Source organism: Lathyrus oleraceus, chromosome 4 (genome assembly GCF_024323335.1).
Source record: "Lathyrus oleraceus cultivar Zhongwan6 chromosome 4, CAAS_Psat_ZW6_1.0, whole genome shotgun sequence".
Lineage (NCBI taxonomy): Eukaryota > Viridiplantae > Streptophyta > Magnoliopsida > Fabales > Fabaceae > Lathyrus > Lathyrus oleraceus.
The window spans coordinates 222232505-222240749 of NC_066582.1; the positions used below are offsets into that span (position 1 = coordinate 222232505).

Consider the following 8245-nt stretch of genomic DNA (forward strand, 5'->3'; position numbering starts at 1 on the left):
TCCACTTCTCAATATAATTGCATGAGCTTGGCTTCTCGGATTGGGTTGGGGCTGTCCAGGGAATGTACCAGTTGGTGCAGCAGTAGGTGCTTGTTGTTGAGCTACTTGAGATATTTGCGTTTCCAGCATTTTGTTATGGGTAGCCAGGGCATCTACTTTGCTTGCTAGTTGTTTAAGTTGTTCGCCAGTGTGTATGTTCTGGTTTAAGAAATCTTTATTGGTTTGTTGTTGGGAAGCTATAAAGTTTTCCATCATGATTTCCAAGTTGGATTTTCTAGGGGTATTATTGTTAGGATTCGGTTTCTGATATCCCGGAGGTATAAATGGGGCTTGATTTGGAGACTGTCCAGGTGCGTATAAAGCATTATTACTCTTATATGAGAAGTTTGGATGGTTCTTCCAATTTGGGTTATAGGTATTCGAATAGGGGCTTCCTTGAGCATAGTTTACTTGCTCTGCTTGGATTCCAGTCAAGAGTTGACATTCCGCAGGAGTGTGGCCTTGGATTCCACAGACCTCGCAATTCTGAGTTATAGCAACCACGGCTGCTGGAGGCGATACGTTTAAACTTTCAATCTTCTGGACCAAAGCATCCACTTTTGCATTAACGTGATCAAGGTTACTTATCTCGTACATGCCAGTTTTCGGTTGAGGTTTTTCCACATTCGTTCGTTCGGTTCCCCACTGATAGTGGTTTTGGGCCATGCTCTCGATAAGCTGGTAAGCATCAGCATAAGGTTTATTCATTAGTGCACCACCTGCAGCGGCGTCTATTGTTAACCTTGTGTTGTATAAGAGACCATTATAAAATGTGTGAATTACTAACCAGTCTTCCAAACCATGGTGTGGGCAAAGTCTCATCATGTCTTTGTATCTTTCCCATGCTTCGAAAAGAGACTCGTTGTCTTTCTGTTTAAATCCGTTTATCTGGGCTCTTAACATAGCTGTTTTGCTTGGCGGAAAATATCGGGCAAGAAAAACTTTCTTCAACTCGTTCCATGTGGTGACTGAGTTGGAAGGAAGAGATTGAAGCCATCTTCTAGCGCTATCTCTTAATGAGAAAGGAAAAAGACGAAGTCGAATTGCCTCTGAAGTGACACCATTAGCTTTAACAGTATCAGCGTATTGGACAAATACGGATAAATGAAGGTTTGGATCTTCGGTAAGATTTCCAGAGAATTGGTTCTGTTGCACAGCCTGCAACAACGAAGGTTTAAGTTCAAAGTTGTTTGCTTCGATTGCGGGCGGAGCAATACTTGAATGCGGTTCATCTTGCGATGGAGCGGCGTAATCTCTAAGAGCACGAGCTGGTTCTGCCATCTCGGTTAAAGAAGGAAAATCTTTGAGATCAGGAAGGTCTATAGGAGGGAGATTGTTTTCAGCACGATATTCCCGAATTCGTCGTAAGACTCGGAGATATAGTTCGATATCGTTGATTCGTAAATAGAGCGGTTCGCCTTGAGAGCGAGTGCGTGGCATACAAATCAACGAAAGAAAGAAAATAGAAGAAAAAAGAAACCTTAGTCTCTACAGCGTAACGGAAGAGTTACGATATCGATTGAATAAAAGTCCCCGGCAACGGCGCCAAAAACTTGATCGCTCGACTGGGTGAGTCGAGAATGGGATACAAACTGCAAGTGCACAGTTCTATCGCGTAGTTTTAAAAGATATCGATCCCACAGGGACTTATGAATCGATATACCGTTATCTAAGGTTACTACGTAAATCTAAGGTGAAAATGTTTGATTGTTTGGGAAAAACTAAGAGCTAAACTAATATCTAGATTAAATATTAATAAGACGGATATCGGTATGTAGTTCGTCAAAACTAGGGAATCAAGTCTTTGTCGGTTTCTTAGTTGTAAAATGAATCGTTTCGGTTAACTTTATTGGTTAAAGGTTCTATCTCAAACTCTCGCTCTGTTGAATAAACCATGATTTTATATTAATGTTGCTGTCACTTATAATTAAGTCAAAAACCATATTTTGAAAACAATAAAGTTGCAGAAACTCTTTTTAAGAAAATACTGACCGTTTTAAACACCCTTATCTCAAACTCTCGCTCTGTTGACTTAGGTTATATAATTAAATCCAAATGCTTAACTCTCGTCCTCACATTCAATCTTTAAAAATACTTTTTGGAAAAGGTCAGAATTTAATTAACTCTAAAACTTGCTCTCGCCCTGATCTAGATTCAATGCCTAACTTACACTGTCCAGTTAAAATCTCAAACTCTCGCTCTATTGATTTTAACTTCTTTATGTCTTTTACTTTTGTAAAAAATCTTGTTATTAAACCTGTAAGTTGAGACCGTAAAAAGATTGATTTTGATTTTAAGTTTAGGTAGACCGACTCAGTCTTGATCCCTTATTCTGCTTACTTTACATACCGATACCTAGGCAAATTAGCCAGACATGCTAAATAAATAAGAACTTATATCATGCATAAACAGACTCATTCCAGGCAGATAATATAGATAAAGAATAAAACAAAATATTAAATAACGATTAAAGAACCTGAATGCGTAATACAATGGTCTTGAACACTCCACCACAAGCCGGTAGGATTTGTTCTTGGATTCTTCAGTTAAACAGTAAATTAAATCAAGGAAATAAAACTGGAATATAACGTAAGGTTAAATCCAGTATAAAGTTGCACAATAGTTTCCGGTGTAGAAACTATTATGCGAAAAAATATCTAAAAGTTAAAATTGGAAAGGTAAATTTGCAAGGGAAAAAAGAATGTAAAGCTTGCAAAAGAAATAAATAAAATAAACAATGTTGGAAAAGAAAAGAAAAATAAGCAAAAGGCGTGAAAAGAAAATTTGGCAGAGCTTCGGTGTGTGTAGACGGCAGAGAGAGGAGAGTTCTTTTAGGTTTTAAGGTAGCTATTTATAGTAGTGCTACTAACTGCCTTTTTCTTTTCCACGAGTCTTCAGCATAGCTAAATACATGGCTTGGGAATAGGACACGAAGTCCTCAACGTTACTTCCATTCTTCTGAGAGCGTAACTTGCGCCAAAAAGCTAGTGGACTGGTGTGACGCTCGTCACACCTTGTGTGACGTCCGTCACAAGGCTACTTCGCGTGACGCTCGTCACAACCCTTGTGACGCCCGTCACAGGGGCAACGTGCGCTTTCTTTGGGCTGGGCTTGGTCTTGGTTATTTGTTTCCTTTTTATTGCTTTTTACACCTCCTTTTCTTCCCTTTTTCACTTTTGCTTCAAAATGGATACCTGACATAAATAGCAAGGAAATACTGCATAATATCTGATAAAATGAGATAAACTAAAGTAAATGATAATATAATCTAATTGAATTAAGTCTTAAAATGTGATATAATTTCGTGTTATCAAGTATACACCTAGGATTAGTGTGGGTCTCACGTTCCTCATTTGCTAAATCAGCATGATGTTGTAACGTGACATACCACAAGCCGGACGAGGTTCATCTGATAGTGCTTTCCATTGTGGAATATTCCACTTTGGTTGAGTTACTTCATTTGAGCTGTTGACTCTGGTGACCGATCATCTCCCGGATCTTTGGTTTAGACGATCTCAGGAGAGCTACAATGGCACACCCGAAAGGGCAAACCCATTGAGTATCTCTGCCCGATTGTCGAGACTATTATCCGCCCTAGGATGACCTTGTTAGAATTCACCTGTGAGGGGCGGGTTTGATGTTTGCCAGCACAGTTTCTGCCAGTGATGCTGTAATAGTGACTATGGTTCAGTCGGATTCATGGATCTCTATTTTTGGACGCCGGAGGTTTGACCTTGGCCAGTATCAGAGGGTTCCGTTTATTTCGGATCCCTGGGCTGAGTTTGAGGTTGCACAGATGTAGGTTTGGTTCTTCAGATTGGGCTCAGATGACAGTTGACCAGATGACTTTGGGGTTTCAGATGAATGGGTGATTCTGAGTTCAAGCCGGAGTTTTGATCCTGTGTCGTGTGACACGCAGCTGACCAGTCATGCCTGCATAACTTGCATCATAGCATGTCTATCTTCAAAAAAAAAAAAAAAAATACAATATATGCACAGAAAAAGAAATGTAATCTGCATATGCATTACGCACATCATATACATATCATTCTCGCATAACAGGTGTTCTAGTTCGGACTTCTCACTCTGGTTCCTGTGTCAGGCAGGATAGCTGATTAGAGACCGCACCGGTATTCTACGAGACTAAATCAGCGAAGAAGTATGGATCAGGTTCAGACCGAGCTGGCTGAGATGAGGGCGAACATGGCCCAATTTTTGACAATGATGCAAGGGGTTGCTCAGGGTCAGGAGGAGCTCCGTGCTTTGGTTCAGAGACAGGAAGCGGTTATTCAGGCGTCTAACCGTGGTTCACCCGTTGCTCCACCCGGTTATGAGAATGTCAACGTTGCTGCTGCTCCTGTTTATGGTTACGCCACTGGAGAAGAACTCAGGGGTATAAGGGTTGATGGTCAGCCTCTTGCTGCAGAGGTTAATGCCAGAGCTACCAGGGCTCCGGCGCGTCATCCAGCTCCTCTTGTTGACAGACAAGAGGACGTGTTCACAATGCTGAGTGAGGAAGATGGTGATGTTGCTAGAATGGAAGATAGGGATCGTAAGGTCGATGCTCTGGCTGAAAAAATTAGGGCGATGGAATGCCAGAACTCTCTTGGGTTCGATGTCACCAACATGGGGTTAGTGGAAGGTCTGAGGATTCCCCACAAATTCAAAGCGCCCACCTTTGACAAGTACAACGGTACTTCTTGCCCTCGCACTCACGTGCAGGCCTACTATCGGAAGATCTCGGCATATACAGATGACGAGAAAATGTGGATGTACTTCTTTCAAGATAGCCTGTCTGGGGCATCTTTGGATTGGTACATGGAACTCAAGCGGGATTCTATCCGGTGTTGGAGGGATCTGGGAGAAGCTTTTCTCAGACAATACAAGCACAATATGGATATGGCACCGAGCCGGACTCAGCTGCAGAGTCTGTGCCAGAAAAATAATGAGAGTTTCAAGGAATACGCCCAGAGGTGGCGTGAACTTGCTGCCAGAGTTCAACCCCCTATGCTGGAAAGGGAGTTGACGGATATGTTTATTGGCACACTTCAGGGAGTGTTCATGGACCGAATGGGGAGTTGCCCATTTGGAAGCTTCTCTGATGTTGTAATCTGCGGTGAAAGAACCGAGAGTTTGATCAAGGCCGGGAAGATCAACGATGTGGGTTCCTCTTCATCAAAGAAACCTTTCTCTGGGGCACCTCGCCGTAGAGAAGGGGAAACTAATGCTGTTCAGCACCGCCGAGGTCCGAACAGAAATCAGCATCAATACAGGCAGGTTGCTGCAGTGACCATTCCTGCACCTCAACAACGTCAACCTCCGCAACAACCAAGACAACAACAACAACAGCAACAACGTCCCTATCAGCCAAGGCAGAGGCTGCAGCCTGACAGAAGGTTTGACCCGTTGCCCATGACGTATGCGGAACTCCTGCCTGAGTTGCTCAGATTGGGTTTCGTAGAATTGAGAACGATGGCTCCACCAACCGTCTTGCCACCTGGGTACGATGCAAATGTCCGGTGCGATTTCCATTCAGGGGCACCAGGACATCATATTGAGAAATGTCGGGCTTTTCAGCATAAAGTCCAACATCTGATCGATTCTAAGGCGATCAATTTCTCCCCTGTGCCGAATGTTGTGAATAACCCTATGCCTGCGCATGGTGCTCCTAGGGTAAACTGTATTGAAGGGGTTGAATCCGAAGATCTGGTGATCAGTGTGGATGAGATTCAGACTTCTCTATTTGTCGTCAAAGACCGTCTGCTGAATAGTGGTATTCATCCGGGCTGTGATGAAGACTGTTTGGGCTATGCAGAGGCTGAGAACGGTTGTGATCTACTGCGGGCTGGTATCCAGGGTTTGATGGATCAAGGCCATGTTCAGTTTGGTAGGGCTGACGATAGAGATCATGGGGCAGTGTCTACTGTCACTATCTTTTTCAAGCCAGCTGAAGGGCGTGCGCCCATAACGAGTGGTAATCCAGTTACCATCTCCGCGCCAGTTTCCACCAACATCCCAACAACAATCGTCGCTCCGGTTAGAAGGGCCGAGAACAATAATGCTGTGCCTTGGAGGTATGATAATGCCTACCGAAGCAACAGGAGGGCTGAGAACAGGGTCAAGCCTTCAGATCAAGCGCCTGTAACGATATACGCACCTGCTAGTAAGGCTCCGGTCGTTGTGAGTCCTGCCGTGGACAACGTGGGTGGATCAGGAGGCTTTACCCGTAGTGGTCGGCTGTTTGCGCCTCAACAGTTGAGGGATGCCAATGCTGAGGCATCTGCTAAAGCTAAGGGCAAACAGGCAGTTGTTGATGAAGTTCCTGCTCAAGCGAATGTGCCTGGTGGCTCGTTTGAGAAGGATGTGGAGGAATTCATGAGGATAATCAAAAAGAGCGACTACAAGATTGTAGATCAGCTCAATCAAACTCCCTCCAAAATTTCTATCCTGTCTCTGCTGTTGTGCTCTGAGTCACATAGAGACGCCTTGCTGAAGATGTTAAATATGGCGTATGTACCTCAGGAGATTTCGGTCAATCAATTGGAAGGTGTAATTGCTAATGTGAGTACCCGACACGGCGTGGGGTTCACAGATCTTGATTTGACACCCGAGGGTCGGAATCACAACAAAGCCTTGCACATCACCATGGAATGCAAGGGGGCTGTATTATCTCATGTCTTGGTGGACACCGGATCTTCGTTGAACGTGCTGCCGAAGCAGATCTTGAAGAAGATACCGATTGAAGGGGTTGTGCTGACGCCGAGTGACCTAGTGGTTCGGGCATTTGATGGATCCAAGCGTTCTGTCTTTGGTGAAATCACGTTGCCTATAAGGATAGGTCCGGAGGAGTTTGACATTGTCTTCTACGTCATGGACATCCAGCCAGCTTATAGTTGTCTTCTGGGACGTCCATGGATACATGCAGCAGGAGCGGTCTCGTCGACTCTCCATCAGAAACTCAAATACGTCTGGAACGGTCAGATCGTGACCGTGTGCGGTGAAGAGGACATTCTGGTGAGTCATCTGTCCTCGTTTAAGTATGTCGAGGTGGATGGCGAGATCCACGAAACTCTGTGCCAGGCGTTCGAGACCGTGGCTCTTGAGAAAGTGGCCTACGCTGAGCAGAAGAAGCCAGGTGCTTCAATCACTTCTTACAAGCAAGCTAAGGAGGTTGTTGATTCCGGCAAGGCCGAAGGCTGGGGCAAGATGGTGGACTTGCCTGTCAAAGAAGATAAATTTGGCATCGGTTATGAGCCTCTTCGAGCAGAGCAGGGGGCAACAGGTCCTAGTTCTTTTACCAGCGCTGGGCTGATGAACCATGGTGATGTCTTTGCTACTGAGGGTGAAGATGTCGACAGCGATTGTGATCTCGACTGCTGGGTCCGCCCGAGTGCACCAGGGGAGGTGATCAACAACTGGACCGCCGAGGATATAGTCCAAGTTACTCTTCAGACAGAGTAATTTTCTTTTGTTTTCTCATTCTGCACAAAACCCTACGTTCTGCCCAAGACGTAGTGGTTCATTGTAGGGCCACATGTTTTCATTGTTTATCATTAATAAAGGACGTTTTGCAAACAATTTTGTGATCCCTGTCTTTCTATTTTGTTTTTCATTTTTCAAAAAAATAAAAATGGCAATGTTTTTGTTTTTGTGACTTTCTTGAACTCTTTTTCTAAAATAAAGCATTAAACATGCAGAAGTGATCTTATGGCATCCACTATGAACCAATCTGTTATGGCTCAGTATGATTTCGACAATCCCATCTACCAAGCTGAAGAGGAGAGTGATGAAGACAGTGAACTCCCGAAAGAATTGGCTAGATTGTTGAAGCAGGAGGAAAGGGTCATCCAACCTCATCAGGAGGAATTGGAGATTGTGAATCTTGGTACTGAGGACGCCAGAAGAGAGATCAAAATTGGGGCTGCTTTGAAACCTGAGGTCAAGAACAGGTTGATTGAGATGCTGAGAGAGTATATGGAGATATTCGCCTGGTCTTATCAAGATATGCCTGGGCTGAATACTGATATTGTGGTTCATAGACTACCTCTCAAAGATGATTGTCCTTCGGTCAAACAGAAGCTTCGTAGAACAAGTCCTGATATGGCAGTGAAAATCAAGGAAGAGGTTCAGAAGCAGTTCGATGCTGGTTTCTTGTCAGTAACAACTTACCCGCCGTGGGTAGCCAACATCGTTCCTGTGCCGAAGA

At 44.1% G+C, this 8245-nt stretch overlaps 1 pseudogene; it reads left to right on the forward strand.

Moving 5' to 3' along the window:
- Positions 1-835: 835 nt before the first annotated feature.
- LOC127077212 (uncharacterized) lies at positions 836-935 on the forward strand (annotated as a pseudogene).
- The last annotated feature ends 7310 nt before the right edge of the window (positions 936-8245 follow it).